At 47.2% G+C, this 27,092-nt stretch overlaps 1 protein-coding gene across 1 annotated transcript in view; it reads right to left on the bottom strand.

Annotated features, from left to right (window-relative positions):
* Positions 1–27,092, bottom strand: part of LOC124605545 (ATP-binding cassette sub-family F member 3) — an 89,804-nt gene that overhangs the window by 52,932 nt on the left and 9,780 nt on the right. The gene's annotated exons all lie outside the window — the stretch shown is intronic.

Genomic DNA, 27,092 nt, shown 5'->3' with positions numbered 1-27,092 from the left:
CAGGTCAGCAGTTGAGTGTGCCATGGGGCTCTGCTTGTGACAGGGAGCATTCCTCCAACTGTCCCACCAGTTACCCCTTAGAGTGAAAGTGTTACAGAGGGTACACTGCATCCAGTATTCATCATAGTACTATCCCTAAGACAGAAAATTAGAGTATGCCAGAAAAAAAGATCTAACAACACAACTAAAACAGAGCAGAAGAGTGATGACCTAGTCAGCTGGCAAAGGAGTCCCATACTTTTGTGGCAGTGTTCGTAGCGACAAGCAATTCGCTGTAGAAACGGCTTACGAAGTCACCGCCACACTTTTAATAGCGGGCCGACCGGTCCGCTGGAACAGTGAACAGAAAGATGAAAACCCAAACACTCTGATTAAATAAAAGTCGGTACTTATCTTTATTAACGAAGATACAGAAACAGTAGTGAACTCCGTGTCTACAGAAATCTGTCTAGTTCGAGTCGGAGCGGCTAGGTCAGCGTCGGCTGACGACAAACAACAACTCTGCTGCGATGAACACACAACTGACTAGCAAGTACGCAATTCGGTAGCGAGTATACAACTGAGCGGCGAATACAGAACTGTCCTAGCGCTCGCGACTCCAGCGCTTAAGAAACCAGAAGCCAGCGGTGGCGCGCGCAGACTTCCGGCGATTTCCTGTCTCGCTGGCGCTGCTTATGCGGACGGTGTCCGGACTTTGATGCTGCCAACCTTCTGGCAGTGGGCTCGGGTGGCATTACTGGCTAGGATATAACACATACACCCAGGATGCAGCAGGGTTTAAAATAATATATCTGAGAATAAAAATGACTTCAACAAAGAAAATGAACTAGTTGTTTAAAATATTATATCTGAAAATAAAAACCACTTTCAAGAAGAAAAGAGAAAACCAGTTTTACTGTCTGGAAGTCATCTTCCAATCTTAGAGTCAAAGAATCACGAAGACCATGCTTAGCATGGGGAGCCAAAAGAAGAGGGATACCACCAGGATGTGAGCTACAGTGTATACGGCTCTCCAACAGCATGGGACTGGCTCATTACATAAAATGAAACCATGGGTTAATCTGATACGACTGGTGTTGACGTGACATAGGACTGAGTATGCCTTCCAGAAGGAATGACAATTATCCCATGTCACAACAGTCTCTTAGATAGTTCAGGGACAAGAGTCTCTTTTGCACCAGCAAAAATGCATTTGGGATCATCAAACCCAATGTTGGGGGAGTAACTGCTTCTCTAGCCAAACAATCGACCAGTCATTCTCTGAGGTATCCACAAGACTTGGGACCCAGAGGAAGACTGTGCAGACACTATGACTAAGGTCAGAAAGGAGATTATGAATTACACATCACAGGGTGACAAGAGTAAATGCAAATTAGTGGTTTAGGGAGGCCTGATTAATAAAACATTTGGCTCTGTTAATGGCTAACAGTTCTGCTGGATAAAAACTACAAGCTCCCAGCAACAAATGTTCCTTATCAGTGGTAGATGTAAATCTATATCTTGTACTATTCATAGTTTTTAACCGTCAATGTAAATAACACTAGCACCTTGATATTCCTGAAGAGCTGAGGTGAACAGATGCTGAAAGATCATGAGGGTGACAAACTTTAGGTCCTTAAAATAGATTGGTTCTAATCCGTGGTAAGGGTACTAACCGAGGTGGGCACGCGTGAACACTTGGGGTAACTCTTTCTATGAATGTAAGATGGAGGTCTCTGCAGAGGGTGTCGAGATGCATCCCAAAGAGCATATGTCAGGGGGTTGACGGCCCTTGTATGCAAAAAGAATCGGCAAGCTGGATGATTAGGAAACTGTTGGATGCTGACTGCACAGGTGAGCAAGAGTTAGTACTGTCAGTTGAATAGAAAGATCTCCATTTTAATTAGAGGTCTATCTAAGGTACTAATCTGGAAGGTGCCACTGGGCAGTCTTACTTCATGATGAAGGACTGAGTCCAACAATGGTGCCACTGAGTCATAAATCTGGTACCAACCACAGTCCAATCGAGACGAGACCAGAGCCTAGTAAATATGGAGGAGAATAGTGTGATCTGTTATCCTAAGAGGTGCGGGTAGGAAACTAGAGTGATAGCTTTTGCATGCAACTCGTCTTTAACAAATATGGAGGAGCCATCTAAGCTTTTTATCAGAGAAGATACCCAAAAATCAGGACTGTGTAACAATGTCCATGCGCTGGGTACCCAAGTAGATTTCTGGGTCAGGACAGATCACGTTACAACAGAAATGCGTGGCTCACACTTTCTCAGGAGAGAACTGGAAACCATGGGAAAGGGTCCAGGTGGAGGCCATTCAACGGTGCCTTTGATCTGGTGTTCAGCTAAGACTACATAATGTGAGCTATACCAAATGTAAAGGGCAGCAACATGCGCACAGGGGTGATCAGTAGTCCGACTGAAGTCACTAGCCTATTGTTGGGACGAAGATTGTAACACTCGGCACGGAGCCCTGTGGGTCATTGTTCTCTTGAACCCATGGGGAGCTGAAAGATGTACCAATTTTAATGTTAAACAACAGATGGGATGAAAACTGAACAATAAAAATCAGTAGGGAGACTTGAAAGCCTCAGTTACAGAGGGTAAATAGATTATGATGATATCAAGCACTGTCATATGCTTTATATAGGTCAAGAAAGCCTGCTATGAGGTGCTGATGTTTAGAAAAAAGCCTGTCTGAGTTTCCAACCTATGCAGGTGTCCTGTTGTGGATCATTCTGCCCAGAAACCACACTGGTAGGGGAATAAAACCCGGTGATACGAAAACAGTCAGGTTGACAGAAGGCATCGTGAGTTGAGAACACAACACAACGTCTTGATACCATCCTTTCAATTTGCAGAGCATGCCAGTAAGGCTGACCAGTCAGTAACTGTTGACAGACCTCGCGTTTTTGTCAGGTTTATGACTGGGATGACAATACCGTCTCACCACTGTGAAGGGAAAACATCACTAGCCAAAGGCCATGAGCACATGGAATCTCCGAGTTGCTATCAGTCGTTGGACCTTCTGATTATGAACAGAATCAGGGCCTGGGGCTGTGTGGTCTGACAAGTTATGAACCTGAAGCAGTTCCCAGTCAACAAAAGTTTCGAACATCCTGACAGATTAAAACTATATACTGGACTGGGACTCGAACCCATAAACTTGGTCTTCTACGGATAAGTACTCTATCAACTAATCTACCCAAGAGCATGATTCACATCCCAGACTCACAGCTTTACTTCCACCAGTGTCTCATCTCTTATCTTCCAAACATACAGTAAATCAAATGTGTTGATTAATTATTTATTTATGAGAATAGTTTCATAACTCACTTTTACACCTGATAATGGAACCCAGCCCTCTAGAAAATGAAGTGCAATGATTGCATTAATTCCCAGTATCAGATGTTGAGGGAGTTGGGGGATGGAAGGGGAGGGAGGGAGTTGGGGGATGGAAGGGGAGGGAGGGAGTTGGGGGATGGGAGGGGGGGGAGGGAGTTGGGGGATGGGAGGGGGGGGGAGGGAGTTGGGGGATGGGAGGGGGGAGGGAGTTGGGGGATGGGAGGGGGGGGGAGGGAGTTGGGGGATGGGAGGGGGGGGAGGGAGTTGGGGGATGGGAGGGGGGGGGAGGGAGTTGGGGGATGGGAGGGGGGGGAGGGAGTTGGGGGATGGGAGGGGGGGGGAGGGAGTTGGGGGATGGGAGGGGGAGGGAGGGAGTTGGGGGATGGGAGGGGGAGGGAGGGAGTTGGGGGATGGAAGGGGAGGGAGGGAGTTGGGGGATGGAAGGGGAGGGAGGGAGTTGGGGGATGGAAGGGGAGGGAGGGAGTTGGGGGATGGAAGGGGAGGGAGGGAGTTGGGGGATGGAAGGGGAGGGAGGGAGTTGGGGGATGGAAGGGGAGGGAGGGAGTTGGGGGATGGAAGGGGAGGGAGGGAGTTGGGGGATGGAAGGGGAGGGAGGGAGTTGGGGGATGGAAGGGGAGGGAGGGAGTTGGGGGATGGAAGGGGAGGGAGGGAGTTGGGGGATGGAAGGGGAGGGAGGGAGTTGGGGGATGGAAGGGGAGGGAGGGAGTTGGGGGATGGAAGGGGAGGGAGGGAGTTGGGGGATGGAAGGGGAGGGAGGGAGTTGGGGGATGGAAGGGGAGGGAGGGAGTTGGGGGATGGAAGGGGAGGGAGGGAGTTGGGGGATGGAAGGGGAGGGAGGGAGTTGGGGGATGGAAGGGGAGGGAGGGAGTTGGGGGATGGAAGGGGAGGGAGGGAGTTGGGGGATGGAAGGGGAGGGAGGGAGTTGGGGGATGGAAGGGGAGGGAGGGAGTTGGGGGATGGAAGGGGAGGGAGGGAGTTGGGGGATGGAAGGGGAGGGAGGGAGTTGGGGGATGGAAGGGGAGGGAGGGAGTTGGGGGATGGAAGGGGAGGGAGGGAGTTGGGGGATGGAAGGGGAGGGAGGGAGTTGGGGGATGGAAGGGGAGGGAGGGAGTTGGGGGATGGAAGGGGAGGGAGGGAGTTGGGGGATGGAAGGGGAGGGAGGGAGTTGGGGGATGGAAGGGGGGGGAGGGAGTTGGGGGATGGAAGGGGGGGGAGGGAGTTGGGGGATGGAAGGGGGGGGAGGGAGTTGGGGGATGGAAGGGGGGGGAGGGAGTTGGGGGATGGAAGGGGGGGGAGGGAGTTGGGGGATGGAAGGGGGGGGAGGGAGTTGGGGGATGGAGGGGGGGGGGAGGGAGTTGGGGGATGGAGGGGAGGGAGGGAGTTGGGGGATGGAGGGGGGGGGAGGGAGTTGGGGGATGGAGGGGGGGGAGGGAGTTGGGGGATGGAGGGGGGGGAGGGAGTTGGGGGATGGAGGGGGGGGCGGGGGAGTTGGGGCTGGCGGGGGGGGGCGTTGGGGGATGGCGGGGGGAGGCGGCGGCGGGGAGGGAGGGCGGAGGAGGCGGCGGGGGGAGGGAGGGAGGCGGCGGGGGGAGGGGGGCGGGAGGCGAGGAGGCGGGGGGAGGGAGGGAGGATGCGGGGGGCGCGGAGGAGGAGGGGGGAGGCGAGGAGGAGAGGGGGGGGAGGGCGGCGGAGGGGGGAGTTGGCGGAGGAGGGGGGAGGAGGGCGGGGGAGGAGGCGTGGAGGGAGGAGCGAAGTAGGGGGGAGCAGGTAAGTAGGGGGGCGCCGGTCAAGTAGGGGGGAGCAGGTAAGTAGGGGGGAGCAGGTAAGTAGGGGGGGAGCAGGTAAGTACGGGGGGAGCAGGTAAGTAGGGGGGAGCAGGTAAGTAGGGGGGAGCAGGAAGTAGGGGGGAGCAGGGAAGTAGGGGGGAGCAGGGAAGTAGGCGGGAGGAGGGAAGTAGGCGGGAGGAGGGAAGTAGGGGGGAGGAGGGAAGTAGGGGGGAGGAGGGAAGTAGGGGGGAGGAGGGAAGTAGGGGGGAGGAGGGAAGTAGGGGGGAGGAGGGAAGTAGGGGGGAGGAGGGAAGTAGGGGGGAGGAGGGAAGTAGGGGGGAGGAGGGAAGTAGGGGGGAGGAGGGAAGTAGGGGGGAGGAGGGAAGTAGGGGGGAGGAGGGAAGTAGGGGGGAGGAGGGAAGTAGGGGGGAGGAGGGAAGTAGGGGGGAGGAGGGAAGTAGGGGGGAGGAGGGAAGTAGGGGGGAGGAGGGAAGTAGGGGGGAGGAGGGAAGTAGGGGGGAGGAGGGAAGTAGGGGGGAGGAGGGAAGTAGGGGGGAGGAGGGAAGTAGGGGGGAGGAGGGAAGTAGGGGGGAGGAGGGAAGTAGGGGGGAGGAGGGAAGTAGGGGGGAGGAGGGAAGTAGGGGGGAGGAGGGAAGTAGGGGGGAGGAGGGAAGTAGGGGGGAGGAGGGAAGTAGGGGGGAGGAGGGAAGTAGGGGGGAGGAGGGAAGTAGGGGGGAGGAGGGAAGTAGGGGGGAGGAGGGAAGTAGGGGGGAGGAGGGAAGTAGGGGGGAGGAGGGAAGTAGGGGGGAGGAGGGAAGTAGGGGGGAGGAGGGAAGTAGGGGGGAGGAGGGAAGTAGGGGGGAGGAGGGAAGTAGGGGGGAGGAGGGAAGTAGGGGGGAGGAGGGAAGTAGGGGGGAGGAGGGAAGTAGGGGGGAGGAGGGAAGTAGGGGGGAGGAGGGAAGTAGGGGGGAGGAGGGAAGTAGGGGGGAGGAGGGAAGTAGGGGGGAGGAGGGAAGTAGGGGGGAGGAGGGAAGTAGGGGGGAGGAGGGAAGTAGGGGGGAGGAGGGAAGTAGGGGGGAGGAGGGAAGTAGGGGGGAGGAGGGAAGTAGGGGGGAGGAGGGAAGTAGGGGGGAGGAGGGAAGTAGGGGGGAGGAGGGAAGTAGGGGGGAGGAGGGAAGTAGGGGGGAGGAGGGAAGTAGGGGGGAGGAGGGAAGTAGGGGGAGGAGGGAAGTAGGGGGAGGAGGGAAGTAGGGGGAGGAGGGAAGTAGGGGGAGGAGGGAAGTAGGGGGAGGAGGGAAGTAGGGGGAAGGGCAAGAGCAGGGGGCACCCCAAAGGTGCTACACACAATGGGGTGCCAGCACCACTGCTGACCCATCCAAATCTCACCATATCAGTATCATGACACAATGTGGTCAACACCAGGGGAAGAAGTTACAAGAAAAAAGGGGAAAAATGGCAGCAGAAATGAGCAAAGAAAACGGGAAAGGGGCAGTGGACCTTGCTGGGATGGAGGCAAGACCGAAGGCCTACCAAACCAATTCCAATGCCAAGTGAGGGACTCCAATTCCAGAAGGAAATTCAGGTACTGAAATCTCAAAGGACAAACTAGTTTTGTGAAGAAAACTGAGGATACTATGCGAAGGGTCATCAACTAACACCCAGGACAAGAAAGGTGGAGGGCATATTTAGTATCTACATCTACATCCATACTCCGCAAGCCACCTGACAGTGTGTGGCGGAGGGTACCTTGAGTATCTCTATCGGTTCTCCCTTCTATTCCAGCCTCGTATTGTTTGTGGAAAGAAAGATTGCCAGTATGCCTCTGCGTGGGCTCTAATCTCTCTGATTTTATCCTCATGGTCTCTTCGCGAGATGTATGTAGGAGGGAGCAATATACTGCTTGACTACTCGGTGAAGGTACGTTCTCGAAACTTCAACAAAAGCCCGTACCGAGCTACTGAACGTCTCTCCTGCACAGCCTTCCACTGGAATTTATCTATCATCTCCATAACACTTTCACGATTACTAAATGATCCTGTAATGAAGCGCACTGCTCTCCGTTGGATCTTCTCTATCTCTTCTATCAACCCTATCTGGTACGGATCCTCACACTGCTGAGCAGTATTCAAGCAGTGGGCGAACAAGCGTACTGTAACCTACTTCCTTTGTTTTCGGATTGCATTTCCTTAGGATTCTTCCAATGAATCACAGTCTGGCATCTGCTTTACCGACGATCAACTTTACATGATCATTCCATTTTAAATCACTCCTAATGCCTACTCCCAGATAATTTATGGAATTAACTGCTTCCAGTTGCTGACCTGCTATATTGTAGCTAAATGATTTCTTTCTATGTGTTCGCATCACATTACACTTTTCTACATTGAGATTGAATTGCCATTCCCTGCACCATGCGTCAATTCGCTGCAGATCCTCCTACATTTCAGTACAATCTTCCATTGTTACAACCTCTCGATATACCACAGCATCATCTGCAAAATGCCTCAGTGAACTTCTGATGTCATCCACAAGGTAATTTATGTATATTGTGAATAGCAATGGTCCTACGACACTCCCCTGCGGCAAACCTGAAATCACTCTTACTTCGGAAGACTTCTCTCCATTGAGAATGACATGCTGCGTTCTGTTGTCTAGGAACTCTTCAATCCAATCACACAATTTGTCTGATAGTCCATATGCTCTTACTTTTTCATCAAACGACTGTGGGGAACTGTATCTAACGGCTTGCGGAAGTCAAGAAACACAGCATCTACCTGGGAACCTGTGTCTATGGCCCTCTGAGTCTCGTGGATGAATAGCGTGAGCTGGGTTTCACACGATCATCTTTTTCGAAACCCATGCTGATTCCTACAGAGTAGATTTCTAGTCTCCAGAAAAGTCATTATACTCGAACATAATACGTGTTCCAAAATTCTACAACTGATCAACGTTAGAGATATAGGTCTATAGTTCTGCACATCTGTTCAACGTCCCTTCTTGAAAACGGGGATGACCTGTACACTTTTCCAATCCTTTGGAACGCTACGCTCTTCTAGAGACCTACGGTACACCGCTGCAAGAAGATGGCAAGTTCCTTCGTCTACTCTGTGTAAAATTGAGCTGGTATCCCATCACGTCAAGCCGCCTTTCCTCTTTTGAGCGATTTTAATTGTTTCTCTACCCCTCTGTCATCTATTTCGATATCTACCATTTTGTCATCTGTGCAACAATCTAGAGAAGGAACTACAGTGCAGTCTTCCTCTGTGAAGCAGCTTTGGAAAAAGACATTTAGTATTTCGGCCTTTAGTCTGTCATCCTCTGCTTCAGTATCATTTTGGTCACAGAGTGTCTGGACATTTTGGTTTAAACGACCTACCGCTTTGACATGAGACCAAAATTTCTTAGGATTTTCTGCCAAGTCAGTACATAGAACTTTACTTTCGAATTCACTGAACGCCTCTCGCATGGCCCTCCTCACATTACATTTTCCTTCGCCTAATTTTTGTTTGTCTGCAAGGCGTTGGCTATGTTTATGTTTGCTGTGAAGTTCCGTTTGCTTCCACAGCAGTTTTCTAACTCTGTTGTTGTACCACGGTGGCGCTTTTCCATCTCTTACGATCTTGCTTGGAACATACTCATCTAACGCATATTGTACGATTGTTTTGAACTTTGCCCACTGATCCTCAACACTATCTGTACTTAAAACAAAACTTTTGTGTTGAGCCATCAGGTACTGTGAAATCTGCTTTTTGTCACTTTTGCTAAACAGAAAAATCTTCCTACCTTTTTTAATATTGCTATTTATGGCTGAAATCATCGATGCAATAAACGCTTTATGATCGATGATTCCCTGTTCTGCGCTAACTGTTTCAAATAGTTCGGGTCTGTTTGTCACCAGAAGGTTTAGTATGTTATCGCCACGAGTCGGTTCTCTATTTAACTGCTCAAGGTAGTTTTCAGATAAAGCACTTAAAAAAAATTCACTGGGTTCTTTGTCCCTGCCACCCTTTATGAACGTTTGTCTCTCCCAGTCTATATCCGGCAAATTAAAATCTCCACCCAGAGCTATAACATGGTGGGGAAATCTACTCGAAATATTTTCCAAATTATCCTTCAGGTACTCAGCCACAACAGCTGCTGAGACAGGGGCCTATAGAGACATCCAATTACGATGTCTGAGCCTGCTTGCACCGTGACCTTCACCCAAATTATTTCACATTTCGGTTCTCTGTCAATTTCCTTCGATACTATTGCACTTCTTATCGCTATACACACGCCTCCCCCTTCACTGTCCAGCCTGTCTCTGCGGTATGAAGAGCCAAAAGGCAGGGACAGTCCAGGAAAGTATGAATCACTGTGAGAGGAGACCTGCAACTACAATTGGGGGGGGGGGGGGGCAGCTCGTTTCATAGTAAAAATCCACAGCCGATACAAAGATGGCAAATTCCTGATAGGAGAGGCGGAGGGAAGAATGCCACATGGTGGGAGCCGACCATCCCGCCCCCTTCCCCCCCAAGAGTCAGCACATGACTAGCAAAAAAGAAATTTGACATGAAGACCCAAACCCTCCCTCCATCCAACCCCTGGAGAACAGGTGTAGGTTTTAGCCCACCCAATCCAGATGTTAAGTAGGTGGTAGCCCACCCAATCTAGATGTTTAGCAAACTCATTACAGGGGATTCCCACATGGCCAGAAACCTAGAAGGATTCAACCGAATAAGCAGCATGGTCAAGATCAGCGGGAAGTTTGTGGATGGCAGAGACCAAGGGGTGGTGGGAATAAAGTCGAATGATAGCCTGAAGACCACGCTAAAAACTCTGGTGAGGGGGGACCATTTAATAAAGCAGAGTGCCCAATAGATGACCATCAGTTCTGTGATAAAAATCGCACATCTGGCAGGCAACAGGTGGTGTTCCATGTTGAGACACATATCCCACATGACATGGTGTAAAATAAAATAGCATCCCAAAGCTGCTGAAAGAGTGGGTGGAATAAACAATGGAGGCTTTTAGACTCTGGAAGAGATTCATCCAAATCCGGAGCCAGGAAACTAAAGAAGGAGGGCTGCTTGGGAGAAAATGTGGGGAAAAGAGAAAGAGGGAAAATCAAAAATGCAGCAGAGAAAAAAAAAGAGAGGTGGAGCCCAAACTGTAAACCCACAGCAAAGGCAAGCAGCGGGCAGGCTATGTCCCGAAGTTATGAAGAGAACACTATAGGAGAGGTGAGCAGGGAAAGAGCACGTAGTGATGGCATAGGAAAACAGGAGCTGGGAAGAATGAACCAAAAGGACGGGGAGGGGGGGAGACACCCCAGCATCAATGAGATAGATATCAACAGGGCAAGGGCAGAAAGTACCAATAGCCAAATGGATACCATGATGGTGGACCAGGTCCAAGAGAAGCAATGTGGAAGGGGCAGCTGAGCCATAAACTTGAAAAACACAGTCCAGATGTGACAGAACTGAGGCCAAAGGTGGAGAAGAGTCAAATGAACTGTGTCCCACGAGGTATGGAAAAGGAAGTGGAGGACACCAAGTCTACAGAACAGTCAGTCTTCAGGAGGCAGATATAGGACAATCAAGTAAGCTTGTTGTCAAAAAGATGACCCAAAAGTGAAACTGTAGGATCAAAGACAGGTGTTGTGTATCAATGTAGAGCTCCAGATCAGGATGGACTGCAGCATGGTGACAGAAATGGACCACCCATGACTTAAGGGGAAGACAACTGAAAATCATGGGTGTCCATGAGAAAGTGACAGCCTGGAGCTGTCACTCCACAGAGGCAACTGAGTGGGAACTATCCCAGATACAGAAATCATCCACATACAGAGCAAGAGTAACCAACAGTCTGATGGAGGCCACAAATGATGTGAAAAAGAAGAACATTTAATACAGAGCACTGAGGAATGCCAATCTCCTCTATCTCAGGAGAGCTGAGAATGTTGCCAAGCTGAACTCTGAACAACCAGTGGGACACCAATTGACTAACAAAGCGAGAGGAGGGCCCTGGAGACCCCACTCATTCATTGAGTGTAAAAATGATGTGATGGGGCCAAGTCACATCGTAGGCCATATGTAGATCAAAGAAAACTGTGAGAAAATGGTGGCAATGAGAATAGGTCTGCCAAACTATGGTTTTCAGTCAAAAAAGATGAACAGTCAGATTGTACCTCCTGAAAGATTAACTGGTAAGGAGACAAAAGTCCCAATAGTTGAGAACCCAATGAGGAGATGAGCCACCGTCCATTCAAGTAACTTGCAAGGGACATTGGTCAGACTTACTAGGCTTAAGGACAAGAACCATAATTGTGTCCCTACACTGAAAGGGGAAAACTCCTGACAAGTGGTAAAACATAAGTGGGATATTTCAGCTCGCTGTTTCTGTTTTAGGAAGATGAATGTGTAGGAGTCTGGCGCTGATGAAGATGAGAAATGTGTCACAACATGTTCTGCGGGAACCAAAATGGCAAGGTCTGGGATGGACAACTGACGCTGGCAATCTTGCAGCGTTCCAAACACAGCCCACACCCATGATGAAAGGAGAGAAGTTAGAGAGGAGAAGGCATTCCCAACACACCCACTTGCTCTGATTAAGTAATGGGCTTTGGTGCAAAAACATTTAAAGGCAATGATACTGGCAGAGAACGGGTGCCACTTAAAGCACTGCAAGACCTGAAAATGATCAAGGATGGCGATGGCAATGGCTGTGCTCCACCACAGGAGCAACCAGCAGTGAAAGAGGCCCGTTTACCAGGTGACGGCACTGCCTGCAGCACAAATAATTCTATTGAACATGTCACAGACAATTTCATTAATACAACCCGACAAAAAGGAAGAAAACAGGACCAGGGCGGTATAACGAGGCCAATCAGCCCAATGGAAAGCCTAGTGGAGTAACCTGGCCATCGAGAGGAGGGAAGGGAACGAGAGAATCTGTGGGAAGTTGTCACTACTGCAGAAGTAATTGCGTGGCGAGAAGAGTAAAAAAGGGTGAAGGGAAGAGGAAGTTATCAAAAGATGTCGTAGATGAAGTGCTGTAAGTGGCACTGAAATGGATAGGGGAACCATCATTAAGAAGGCACAGGTCACGGTTCACAAGTGGTCTATGAAGAGACCCACATTAGACGAAAAAACGCTGTCCTACATGGGGTGCTGGGCATTAAAATCTCCAAGGAGGAGAAAGACAGAGGGTAGCAGCTGAAGGAGGGAAGTGAGAGCAGTGGGTATAGGTGGCCTGGCTTGTCAGGAGTAAGAGATTGCAAACAATGATCACAGGGTCCAAGTGCACAAGGACAGCAACTGCTTCAATTGTATGAAGGGGGTTCCATATACTAACAACATTCATATGGATCAAACATGCAGACACCATTGGAAGCCCCCAAAGGGCCAACACAGTTGTGGCAGGTAGCATGGAATCCACAAGATTGTTGAGTGAGCACCAGCAAAATGAGATTCCTGGAGAATGACATAAGCTGCAGAGTATAAGGAAACATGGGATTGCCATTCCAGTAGGAGTCTGTAGTATCTGTCACAATTCAATAAGTATGGAACAGGGATCCAAATGGGAGGCACAAGATGGGAAGGAGCCAAAACTGGACACGCCACAGGGTCATCATCCACCACCATAAAGGGACGGCAGTGACATCCATAAATGATGTATGGATCAGGTTGCTATGGGTGAGTTGGCACCTCCAGGGGCACTGGAGGGCCCTTGTTGGGGATTTACGTTTCTTCTTCTTTTTTGTAGGTCAAGGAGGGCAGCACTTTGAGAGAGCAGGCTTCACAGAGATCTGGAACAGAGACAGGAAATCTTACTGTGCAAGGACTGTGGGTCCCATGGCCAACTTATGGCTGCAAGCCCCTGATTTTGGAGATGCGGGGCCAGTGGTCCAAGGACGGGATCTCATCACCAGCAGGTGCCAAGAAAGAGGGACAACACTTCTCCGACCTGGTAGGGGGAACAGCACCCAGAAGGGAGGGCATGCGAGACACAGCGGAGGGGGGGAGGGGAGGGGGTGCAGGACCGGGGTAAGGAGGAAGGAAGGGGAAAGGCATAATAGAGTCAAAGTCAGACATCACTGACACAGGATGAAGAGTCATATTTCCAATGAACCTCAGGATAGAATAAACAATCAAGGGACTTATACTCCTGTTATTTTCTCTTCCTTCTTAAAAACTGGGGAATCTGGTGAGAGTGGTGGTCATAACAAATAACACAAACAGGTGGTGGAACACAGGGGCTCCTCTCATGGAGTGGGTATCCACTTTCACCACAGGAGGTTCAATGTATAGCAGAAAGACACATGCCCAAAAAACAATCGTTGGGTGAGGATGTACATCACACCAATAAGAAGCGACCTTCACCTTCTCAGGGTGGGTCTCCTCCTCAAATGCCAGAATAAAGAAGCAGGTACCTATGCGATTGTCATTACAGCCATTCTGAACACGCCAGACAAAATGATCTCCCCATTATTTATGACTGGCCTGGAGTTCCTCATCTGGTCAAAATGAAAAATTATTCCCTGACCTTCTTCAAAGACCAGGGAGGACTAATAGACACCACGATGTCGCCAAGATGGCCACAGGCAAGAAGCACTGCAGACTGTACAATCTGCAGCACAATTAGTTTCAATCAACAGCAAACTGCCCCATTTTACTTGAGAGTCCACTTCTCCAAACTTGTCATAGTAAACTTGTTCAATAGTAGCAGTTTGGTAGTGGTAAAAGTGTCTCCGCCAGTCCTGGCACACGCCAATTAGGGGGAGAGCGAGGGGTAGGGGCTCTGTACAGCTGCAGCAGTACAGAGCGATCTGCACCCCAACTGATGTTCTCAGGCAGCAGAGGACATCGAAAACCAGTCCTAACAAGGGAACCTCCCCATCGCACCCCCATCAGATTTAGTTATAAGTTGGCACAGTGGATAGGCCTTGAAAAACTGGACACAGATCAATCGAGAAAACAGGAAGAAGTTGTTTGGAACTATGAAAAAAATAAGCAAAACATACAAACTGAGTAGTCCATGCGCAAGATAGGCAACATATAGGACAGTGTGAGCTCCGGAGTGCCGTGGTCCCGTGGTTAGCGTGAGTAGCTGCGGAATGAGAGGTCCTTGGTTCAAGTCTTGCCTCAACTGAAAATTTTACTTTCTTTATTTTCGCAAAGTTATGATCTGTCAGTTCGGTCATTGACGTCTCTGTTCACTGTAAGAAGTTTAGTGTCTGTGTTTTGCGACCGCACCGCAAAACCATGCGATTAGTAGACGAAAGGACGTGTCTCTCCAATGGGAACTGAGAACATTTGATCGCAAGGTCATAGTTCAACCGATTCCTCCACAGGAAAACATCTGATATATTCTATACGACACTGGTGACGGCATGTGCGTCACATGACAGGAATATGTTGTCGACCCACCTAACTTGTACACTTAGTGAATGGGTAAAAAGATTCTTCTACCTTGCCCAATTTAGGTTTTCTTGTGGATGTGATAATCACTCCAAAAAAAGTGATGAAAACATAAGAGTTTGCCACATAAACTGAAAATAAAAATTTAAACTTTTCACTCGAGGGAAGACTTGAACCTAGGCCCTCTCGTTTGGTAGCTGCTCGCCCTAGCCACGGGACCATGGCGCTCCGTGACACCCATTGTTCTTGATGTTGCCTATCTTCGCATGGACTAGTCAGTTTGTATAATTTTTTTCATAGTTCCACACAACTTCTTCCGGTTTCCTCGATTGATCTGTGTTCAGTTTTTCAAGGCCTATCCACTGTGCCAACTATAACTAAATCTGAGGGGGTGCAATGGGGAGGTTCCCTTGTAAGAATCGATATGTCTCCACTACAGTGAGTGGATCGTCATTAAGGTAAAGTTCTGGTTCTGGATGAACAGTACGATGCTCACAGAGGTGCATAACACACGACTTTGAGGGCAAAAACTGGAAACTGTGGGCTGGAGCCCATAGCTGTGTCACTCAGCAACACCAGTACTGGTGGAACAGTATGAAATGCAAAAAATGTCGGCATACAGAGAAGATGAGGAAGACGGCCCAACAGCTGCTGCTAGACCATTAATGGCCACTTAAAATAGAGAGACACTCAATACAGAGCCCTGTGGGACCCCATTCTTCTGGATATGGAGGGGGGGGGGGGGGAGGGAGAATTATGGGAGGCACCAACTTGAACATGGAAAGTACGAAGCAACACAAAATTTTGGATAAAAATCTGGAGTGAGCCCTGGAGACCCGACTCGTATAATGTGGCAAGGATATGATATCGCCAGGTCATGTCATACGCTTTTTGTAAATCAAAAATGACGGCAACCAAGTGTTGGTGTCTGGAAAAGGCTGTTCAGATGGCAGACTCAAGGGACACAAGATTATCAATAGTAGAGCGACTATGGCAGAAACCCGCCCTGACATGGAGCCAGTAGATCACGTGACTCCAGGACCTGACCCAACCCAATCGCCGATACATCGTACATTCCAGCAGCTTACAAAGAACGTTGGTGAGGCTGATGGGCCAATAGCTATCCACATCCAGTGGGTTTCTACTAGGTTTGAACACCGGAATGAGGGTGCTCTCCTGCCACTGCGATGGATAAACATCATCGCACCAGATCCAGTTGAAGATGACAAGGAGATGTCGCTTGTAGTGAGATGAGAGATGTATAATCATTTGACTGTGGATCCGATATGGTGCAGGACCTGTGTCAGGGCAATGTGAAAGGGCACTGAGGAGCTCCCACTCCGCAAATGGGGCGTTATAGGATTCACTGTGGCACGTAGTGAACGAGTGGATTTTCCCTTTCAGCCACTGTTTAAGAGAGCAAAATTCTGGGGGTATTTCTTCGACGCAGAGGCTCGAGCATAGTGCTCAGCAATCGCGTTTGCGTTGGTAGATAAAATGCCATTTATGTCAACTCCGAAGACACCTGTTAGGGATTGGTACCCAAAAACATGTTTGATCTTTGCCCAGACTTGCGAAGGTGATGTATGGCACCCAATGGATGAGACATACCTCTCTCAACACTCCTGCTTCCATCATTTGATAAGTTGGTGAATGCGAACACGAAGTTGTTTTAAGGCTATGAGGTGCTCCAGGGAAGAGTGCCGCCTACGCCGCTGCAGAGCTCGCCGATGCTCCTTAATTGCTTCAGTGACTTCTGGCGACCACCAAGGGACTGTCTTTCGCCAGGAGCACCCTAAAGAGCGAAGGATTGTGTTTTCTGCTGCAGAAACAATTGCTGTAGTCACCTGCTCAACCATCACATCGATGTTCTGATGTGGGTGAGATTGAACGGTGACAGCAGAGGTGAAAGTTTCCCAGTCCGCCTTATTTAAAGCCCATCTGGGCAGGCGTCCGTGGGCTTGACACCGGGGCAGTGACAAGAGGATGGGGAAGTGGTCACTACCACACAGGTCGTCACGTGCTCTCCAGTGTATAGATGGGAGAAGTCCTGGACTGCAAATTGATAAGTCAATGGCCGATTAACTACCAGGAGCCCCAATGAAATGTGTGGTGGCCACAGTATTTAAGAGGCAAAGGTCAGAGACAGTGAAGTTTTGACATCTCTGTCGGCCAGTAAGCACGGCGCCACCCCACAAGGCATTATGGGCATTAAAATCTCCCAAAAGCAGAAAAGGTTTAGGGAGTTGATCAATCAGTGCAGTTACTACATTCAGGGATACAACACCGCCTGGAGGAAGATATACATTGCAGATAGTTATTTCCTGCCTCGTCCTTATTCTGACAGCCACAGCTTCAAGAAGGGTTTGAAGGGGCACGTGTTCACAGCAGACTGAGTTTCGGACATAAACGTAAACTCCAGCTGACACTCAATTACAGTCGCTACAGTTCCTATATTGTCCCTTATAGTCGTGAAGGGCATGGTTCCGCATTGCCAGGAACCAGGTTTCCAGGAGGGCAATGCAGAAAGCAGGTGTAAAGCATAACAGTTGCTGTAGCTCAGTCAGGCAGTGGAAAAACCACCACAATTCCACTGGAGGATGACTTTATAGTGAGAATGGAAGCGCATGGAACAATGAGGCAGTTTACGCCTCAGGGTCATCTGCTACCAACGACTTTTTGCATGAGCAGTCTATATCCATTTTGTCTGAGGGTCCAGTGAGATCTAGGTCCTCAGCGGATGCCAGAATCTCCACCTCATGCGCAGTTGGTTGGTTGGTTGGTTGGTTTGGGGAAGGAGACCAGACAGCGTGGTCATCGGTCTCATCGGATTAGGGAAGGATGGGGAAGGAAGTCGGCCATGCCCTTTCAGAGGAACCATCCCGGCATTTGCCTGGAGTGATTTAGGGAAATCACGGAAAACCTAAATCAGGATGGCCGGATGCGGGATTGAACCGTCATCCTTCCGAATGCGAGTCCAGTGTCTAACCACTGCGCCACCTCGCTCGGTCATGCGCAGTCGTAGAGCTTGGAGGTAGCGGTGGTGTCTGTGATATTGCAATTCCCTTGTCTTGGGGACCTTCTTTTTGGATTTCTCTCACTGTTCCTTGGGTCTCCCTGGCTGGGAGGACTTCACTGATTCAGTCTCCAGGACTGATGAGGAGCATGAAGCCCTGCGACCAGCTGCTTTTGGGCTCTTCAGCCACTGGTTGATGTCATCTTTCCCACTAGCAGAAACCTGGGAAGGGAGTGACCCCAGGGAACCCTTCCTAGCGAGGATAGCCAAAGAAGTTTTCTGCTTTTCCGGCTTAGAAGTGGGGACGGACAACGCAGATTTTTTTTTATGGGGGGGGGGAGGGGGGGGGTGTTGCTCCTGAAGTAGGTGGTGCAGGAGTAACAGGTAGGGAAGTGCGCCCCGTCATCAAGGGGGCAGGTGTAGTCTTCTGGCTCTGAGAAGTGACTGGGGTTGGCAGAGCTGATGCGGCTAGAACTGTTGTAGCGACAGCGTAAGATGATGTCATATTTACAGGGTGTAGGCATTCAAATTTCCTCTTAGCCTCAGTGTAGGTCAGTCGGTCCAGTGTCTTTTACTCCACGATTTTCCTTTCTTTCTGGAGAATCCTGCAGTCTGGCAAGCAAGGCGAATGGTGCTCTCCACAGTTGACACAGATAGGAGACGGGGCACATGGAGTATTGGGATGTGATGGGCGTCCGCAATCTCGACATGTGATGCTGGAAGTACAACGGGAAGACATATGACCATACTTCCAACATTTAAAGCTCCGCACTGGGGGAGGGATATAGGGTTTTAGATCACAGCGGTAGAGCATCAACTTGACCTTCTTGGGTAATGTGTCATCCTCAAAGGCCAAGATGAGGGCAGCGGTGGCAACCTCATTATCCCTTGGATCCCGGTGGAAACGCCGAACGAAATGTACACCTCACCACTCTAATTTGGTGCGCAGCTCATCTTCGGATTGCAAAAGAAGGCCCCTGTGAAATATGATATCCTGGATGGTATTTAAACTCTTATGGGGCATGATGGTTACAGAAACATCCACCAGGTTGTCACAAGCGAGTGAAGCCCGTGACTGGGCTGAGGATGCTGTTTTGATCAAGACTGACCCAGATCTCTTTAAACAAGCCCTCCACCTCCCCAAACTTGTCCTCTAAATGCTCAACACAAAACTGAGGCTTCATCATCATGAAAGATTCCCCATCAGCTCTCGAACATACAAGGTACCAGGGCGAATAAGAGCCGCTGCCATCCTTAGCCTGACGTTCCTCCCATGGTGTGGCCAGGGAAGGGAACGATTTGGAGTCGTACTTCTGTGCATTGAATTGAGCCCGGGAACACTTAGAGACTGCTGTTGTTTGACCACCAGCAAGAGATGATGTACTAGGTTTCATCGCGTGTCATCCGCCCTGATGCCACCCACCTCGACTAGTGGCCCTCATCATGGACACCACCCAGCTGCAGTAAAGGCCACCTGGCAGGATGGCCATTGCCGAGAGTCCCGATGCCCCAGGTGAATGGGCACCTACTCCTTGGCATATGTGGGGAGTAAACAGTGCAGGCGACAGCAGAGCGATCTCTGTGTGGTCAGGGGGCTACAACCAACAGGGTATGTGGTGGACCCACCACAACGGACTGGCTACCATGCTGGATATCAGGTGCAACCAAGCAGTGGACCCACCAGAACGGACTGGCTACCATGCTGGATATCAGGTGCAACCAAGCAAACAAGTCCATTGTCATCGTCAGCGAAGAAAACAAAACTGCACAGTCGATGGAAAAATACACACCCAGGAGTTGGAGAATGAGCAGAAGTGCAGATCCACGTCGATGAATGATGCTATAGGTCTCAGCACATGGTGGACACGATGCACCAGGTAAGGTGCCCTTCCCAAATTGGCTCGCTCTTTGGGAAAATTTTGAAAAATGGAGGTCAAACCCTACAGGGGCCCATCACAAAGGCCGAAACGTGTGAAATGAGTCGCCTCTTACAGCAGTCAGGAATACCTTGGGCCTATTCGAACCCCCGGACCAACAGGGGGAGGGGAGGTTAGTGTGTAACGTCCTGTCGACAACGAGGTCATTTGAGACGGAGCACAAGCTCGAGTTGGGGAAGGATGGAGAAGGAAATTAGCCGTGCCCTTTGAAAGGAACCATCCCATCATTTGCCTGAAGCGATTTAGGGAAATCACGTAACACCTAAATCTGGATGGCCAGACACAGGTTTGAACTTTCGTCCTCTCGAATGCGAGTCCAGTGTGCTACCACTGCACCAACTCACTCGGTCGAACGGGGAGTAGGGGGAAGGGGCGGAGAGGACAAAACTTGCAACAATTTCAGTAGAAATGTTAGAGACCATTGCTTTGGTGCCAAATTAGGATGCAGTATGCTATCCAAAACTTTCTTCCTACTGGCTGCAAAAGACTAGCCTAAGTGCAGTAACAAGAAAGACCCTTAGTCCGTACTTTCCATTTATTAACTTTAAATTAAATACAAAGTATTATTCTTTTGTTTTTATCAAGTATCTTGAAATATCATACATAAGACAGAAAACTACAAAAAATACAACATATTTACATACAATTAGAGTGTGTACATGGTAACCTATCTAATCAGAATATATCACCTGTCAGGCAGGAATTGTTATTCCATGTTTTTTCTTGTGTCAAACTAGCAATCCTATAGTAAGGCACATATGAAACTGTAATTAAGGAAGTGAGAACAACTGAATTCAACACAGCTGCAAGGTTTGATACAATCTGCATCTGCCACATGATAAAGTGCATACTTCAATGAGTATAACACTGATTGTGACCTATTGGCAGGCAGCACTGAAGGATTGTTCCATTCCAAGTGATCTAATTCTGGAAAAAGTTGCTTTCATCACTGATTTTGATGACAATTTGTGTCAACGTTCACACAAGTTCCAAATGAACAATGATAAACTTTTATTTTCATCAACTTAATATTTGCATGGATTTGTGTGACCTTGCAGTGCAGCGTTTAACAGTGCACCCTTCAGTTTTCGGCAACTTTGGGACATAGTATCTCCAGCAAAATTTTCATCAAAGAAACAAAACTACAGCACCTTTTACAACTTTTTGGATTGTCTTATGTGGAATAATAAGGATATTTTGATATAGATAATTTGAAGGAAAGTTGGAAAAAAATCTTGAAAAAATGTGATATAGTTTTTTAAATATCCGGAAGTAATTGTGGGATAAACTTTAAACTTCACATGCAACAACTTGCCAGCATCTAGTCTCAGAATATAAAATTTCATTTTCCAACTGCTTTACAATAGTTTACAAACTGAAGGCAAAATTGACAGTTTTTGTGAAATTCCAAAAATTGGCACTTTCAGCCTTCTGTTTTTCAAACATACTTTCTGCAAACACTTTTCAACCATTTCCATTAAAAAGCCCACCTAAAAAACTCGATTTGGTTTTGCAACACGAGCATATAACGCCCTAAAAAACAATGAGAAGGTGAAAGTGCATTGAAATTATGGCCATATTCCACTGGCATTCAAATTATATCTAATATTTTTATTATGTTTTAGCATTGTTCAGTAGTGTCTGTGGAAAGCAAAATCATAAGTCCTAATGAACAGGGCATGAATAAGAAAACCTCTAAAAACTGCAAAAAAGGAATCTTTTGTTTTTCTTTAACCTTCCTGAAGCATTCAGCTCTATAAAATTGTTAGGGCATAAATAATCCAATAATAAGGATTGTAATTTCTTTTTGTGTATCTAATAATGTGAAGTAATCACTTTAGCTTTTCAGCATGGCAGTTTGCAGTCTGGAATTTAAATAATTCAACCGACTTTGGTGTCAAAAGTGTCCTGTACTAGGGGCTACAGCATTTGCAGTTGCTAGCTATTTCATACAGCATGAGCCACACAAAAAATACTGAGTAAGCAATGGGTCCATACCAATCGACACATTCCTGATTCTAAAAAAATAGCAGTGGATGAGTTTACTGAAGAAGAGGAAAAAATTTTGAGTCACCCATGCCATAATTACATCGCCAGACTTCAAAGCCTGCACCTTAAAGTCCTTAAATTTGATTCAAACTAGTGAGCTGATCATCATAAAGGATTCTGCTGAAAATTATAAAATTTATCATTCAATGTTTCCACTAGGAAAACCTTCCAACCAATAATCCACCCATTTGTCATCTATTTTCCTCAAAATCACAAGTGGAATCTCTGAGTTTATGCCCTGCACTGCGACAGGACACAATTTTCAGGTTATTATCAAGGAGCCGATCATACACACAAAAACACGGCTTGCTCAGATTTCTCACATTCATTATTTCCGTGACAACTCCAATCAATCTGTACTATCATAAAAGAGAATTTGGAATGATGGAAAAATAGATTTATTTATTTTGCTACAAGTCAAGGAAAGTCACCTTGCGACGGCATCGATGGTATAACGAAGGGATTAGCAGTAGTTGCAAGCTTGCCATGTCTAGTTTCTAAGCAGATTCTCATACCTATAGATCTGTTTCACTTCTGCACTGACAATATTGGTGGCATTAAATTTGCCTTCATCAACAAAGAAGAAACTGAACAAGAGAAAGCACCACAAGAGTGGAGGTTTTAACACATGAATACTCTAGCAGGAGCTAGAGAAAAATCATCAGTTTTTGCCAAATGATGAAACAACAATTCAGGTCAGCAGATTTTGGAATAATGCATCACTTCTGACCAAAATTATTGACAGCAGTGAATGAGGTACATCATCATCAGACTTCCAGCCACAACAATATGCTGCATGCATTGTTGGATTTAAAATGTTCCCAGAGGCAAAGTTGTTTATAATGCATTAAAGTCCACCTCCCCTCCCAAGCACTTTAGAGATGAGGCCCGACAGTTCACAAGATTCAAAAACCCAGGTGACACTGGTGTCAGTATGGGTGACGATAGTGGGCCTATCTCCAGCCAAACTGTGGGATGCCCTGACGTCTGTATATAAAACACAGACTGCCAAAATACGCTTAACCAAAAGCGGCACACCACAAATTTCAGAGCAGTAGACCCTCCTGCCAGAAGTGGGAACCATGTGTTACTGGTCTGTGTCGTATGTGCAGTCTGTGAGCAGCACCGCCTTCCATCGGTGCTGCATGAAGTCCACCATGCCTGTGTGGTTGTTTCATGTGACCGCTCTTTGTTGCCAATCTCCGCCAACCATACAGTTTCCCACTGACGCACGATTCTTTTGCAATATAATGAGATGATGGTGTGCAAGGGGACTGCACAATGACATACCACCATCCCGACATGCTTCTTTAGCTGCTTTGTCAGCTATGTCATCTCCCTGTATCCCAAATGTGTCCAGGTATCCAGCAAAAGACTACCTCCTCCTTGCCTCTGTGTTGGAGCCACTCTAAGGTGTCATGACCAAATTGAAGCACCTGGTCTACCGGGAATACTGGGTGGACTGCTTGTAGTGTACTGAGTCAGTCAGGACAGATGTAAACCATACAATGTGATGCCTTTGATTCCACTCCAAGGATAACATCTGAACAATCAAGAGCATTCCCTTGGTGGGATCCACTCATATAAACAATGAAAACTGTGGTACACACTTAAAATTGAAGAAAACAGTTGTACAAATGTAACCGGGAGTACAAGTTTTCCTGTACTGTGTTAGACTTAAAATCACTTTTGGTGTCTGAAGTCACCATGGTGGCAATCTGTTCCATTCCTGGCTGAGTGTTCAGAGGTCTGACATACCTAAGCCCGTGAAGCAGTCTGTAACACTTATCCTGAATGTGCTTGGTGGCATGGGAGTGATTGCTGAACAGGTGCTCGAAGTTGGGGTGGCCTGCTGCACTAAATGCCAATAAATGAAGCAAGGCTGAGATTCACAGAGCCTGTTGAGCCAGGAGGATAGGTCACCGAATCAGGAATGGTAGTTCACCTGCCTCTACACACAGACTCTGAACTGGGCTGGTCCAAAAGACTCCAGGTGAATGCCCTTACAGGAAACAGCATCTAACATCTTGAGGTACAAAATATGGGCTGATCAATACTCCATGCTGTCATAATCTGTCATCCAACAAATCCGTAATACTGCAGGAAGTGGGAGCCCCATGCCTTTCTGTTGAGGCATTTCAAAATATTCAACGATTTGGTGCCCTTTGTTCACAGGTATTTCAGGTGCAGCAGCAAAGTTTTAGGTCAAACAGAAGGCTGAAAAAGCACACATTGTCTCTAAATTTAAATTATTCTCTCCCATCATGAGCACCAGTGAGTGAAACCTGAAACGAGAGTGGTTAAAGTTAGCACAAGTAATCTTCTCAATTGAGAACCTAAAACCAGTTTTATTGGCACCAAGTTTCCAGTCTCCTTATAGCCAGCAGAAATTTTCTCTTTGTTGTCTTAAGACTAGAGGAAGAGTAGGAGATTGTGAGGTCATCTACAAACAAAGAGCGTTTAACAGGGCTTCCAGCTGCAGAGGAGACGCCACTGTTAGCAACTGCTAACAGTGCGTGACTGAGTACAATGCCTTGGAGGACCCCATTCTCATGAACAAAGCTGCCACGCAAGGAATCAACCAGTGCAATAATAAGTGTCTGTTCTCAAGAAAGGACTGTATAAGAAGCTGCAGATGTCCATGTAGTCCCCAGTTGTGGAGTTAGCGAAGGATGTTTTATCTGCAAGTGGTGTTTTATGCTTTTCTAAATGGATGGGGTGATCGATAATTTGACCCCTTGAGCAAGTGTTAGCTGAACCTCACAGTACATTGTGTGCACTGAAGTCACACTTTAGGAGGAATGGTTATGGGAGTCCCCAGAAGAGCTCTGTCAGATCATCTGCATTCAAGGGATGGTGACGTGGAAGATATCAAGAAAATACTTTGATGTTAACTGGTGGGAGAATCTCCACTGCAATTGCTTGTATGGCCACTGTACGAGGGACAGGAGAAGAGTGTCATTTGTCATTGACGAAAACAGCACCCCACCCTCAGCTCTGTCTCCATTACAAACATTCTTCCTACCCCCATAACACAGGCGTGTCAATAACCGAGGCAGAATTGTGTCTCCCGGGCCATGAGGTATAATTCTCCCAAATGCGAACAGTATCCATTTAAGTTTGAATGCAACACATAAGTCTTGGTGTGAGCTGCTGATTAGCAAGGGTCAGCCTTGTCCTCCTCCCTAGGCAGTGGTCATTTACCTGGGAGGTCTGTGGGAAACTTCTATGATGCCCAGCTCTCTATATCCTCCATGTGGATACCAGTATCCTCAACTGTAAAATATCTGTTAAGACCAAAACCCATAGGCTCAGATGCAATGTGTATTTTATCAGTATGTTTTCTAATACAAGACCAGACGGATACGCACTTGTGTAACCCTGCAGTGTTCTAAAATTTATATGTGATTTTTTGGTAGGTTTTATATATGACCAGACAGATGTGAACTTGGGTAATGCGGCAGTCCCAGGAAATTTGCATTTCTTTTCGCTATGTTTTATATGTAACCAGACAGATGTGCAATTGATATGACCGGAAAAATCTGCACTCATACGCAAGGTGTGTTTTATTGGTATTTTTACATATGACTAGATGGGTGTGCACTGTGTAACCCTGTAATGTTCTTAAAATTTGTATATACTCTTGGTAGATTTTATATATCGCCAGACTGATGTGCTGTATATAACCCTGCAGATCCCATAAAATATCTATGTATGATCATATCTTATTACGTATACGACCAGACAGATGTACATTTTTGTAAATCCGCAGTTCTCATGAAATTTGCATTTGCTTTTTGACATGTCATACATCTGACCAGGCAGATGTGCAATTGTGTAGGTCTGCAGCTTTCATAAGTTTTGTATATGTTTACATGATACAGTAATCTCTAGAATTATGTACAAGCCCGAATGACGTAGTATCACCACACACGCAGAGCCTGTTATGACATGAGCTGTAACACTCATTGGCGCCTCTTCTGTTAGCGCCATCTCGCGACGCGGCCTGTAGTGTAAGAACAGAGCCGGAGTTGCAGTAGTACCTAGCTTGCTCTTGTATGTGATGGAGACACTTAACACTTATAATGTCAACTCTCTTGGATGCCTATGTGCTACTTACGACAATTTTGTAAGGCCTGTGTGTTATAGGCAACTATTAATATCACCATTGTTTGCCTTGATGTTGTAACCTGTATGTGTCCTAAGATCCGATGATGGCAGCTTTAGTTTCACCGAAACCGGTAATAATGGAATAAAAAGAATTCCTGTGATCTTGGCTACCAGTTTATTGTTTTACATGTAAAATAACCATTGGGACGGAACAGTGCCCGGAAATCCAGGGGTTTCTCTGCCACTTCCCTTAATTTCAAACAACCTGTGTAATGCAGAAAGTTATTACGAGATGAAATTTGTTGCAGTAAGGCATGCAGCCATATAGTATGGTGACTGCAGGATGACGATATATTATTATTATTATTATTATTATTATTGCTCACAACACAGCTGACACTGCCTGTTGTGAGAACTGCACAGTGCAACATTCAATCGATACGAAGATTCATACCCTCAACAAATCTAAATAATCCATATTAGTTATAATCAGATTTTGTTCAAATCTGGTACAGAGCCTTTTGTTATTAATGGAATGATGCTGTCAAAATTGCAGATTTTTATCATAGTTCTGGAGATAGAGAGAATTACCTAAAACTCCAAAACCCTACACTTGTTTTTTAAAACCAAGTTAGGAACAATAACAGATTGACTCTCATTATCATTAGAAGCCATTCCAAAGTTATCAGTGCATATAATTCAATTAATTAGAATTTTCTTTTTAAAACTTTACTCACTGTGAATTATGTAATACAAAAATCGATCAAAATTATTATTTGATTATATTTTGCCATGTGAGTGCGTGAGAACGATCGAGAGAGTGTATGTGGGACATACGTTAAAATTTAATACTTCATTTTTCGTAAAACCTTGTACAAACGAACTGTGGGAAAGTTATGTTGCAACCACGATTCAGGTGATGTATGTTGGTGTGTGCTTGCTTTTGCACAAAAGCAGCCAGAATGGAAGTTAGAGGCGGAATAAGTTTATTTATCAACTTTAAGAATATTTCGCACTTTGTTTATTTTGATTAAACAAGAATTGGAAGTTTTGCTGACATTAATTACTATCAAATTAGTGATTGGATAAGGCAAGATTTGCCACATGAATGATCTGGAAGGAACGTTCTGATCGGTCATTTAGATCAACAGCCAATGTGAATTAAGCTGTTCTCGGGTGAAAAGAGGAGTGGGCATATAGGAGACTACCTCGAGAAGAGTCGCTTGCTAGCCCATCTACGGATAACACAATGTTAGATCGCTCCTTAAAAATACTCTGTAAAATGAGAAAATAGTGAGCTAATTTCGGTTCGAACATATTGTGATTGAAGTCACAGGCGTTATGAACATTTTAATGAAATGTTTGGTGTTTCTAAATCAAATAGTTGGAGAGAGATGAGCATGTGAACTTTCTAGTCGTAGTAACAACTCCGTGTGGCGTGTTTCGTGCTCTGTA

This window comes from Schistocerca americana, chromosome 3 (assembly GCF_021461395.2).
Source record: "Schistocerca americana isolate TAMUIC-IGC-003095 chromosome 3, iqSchAmer2.1, whole genome shotgun sequence".
NCBI classification, from domain to species: domain Eukaryota; kingdom Metazoa; phylum Arthropoda; class Insecta; order Orthoptera; family Acrididae; genus Schistocerca; species Schistocerca americana.
This window is presented reverse-complemented; position numbering and strand designations above follow the sequence as displayed.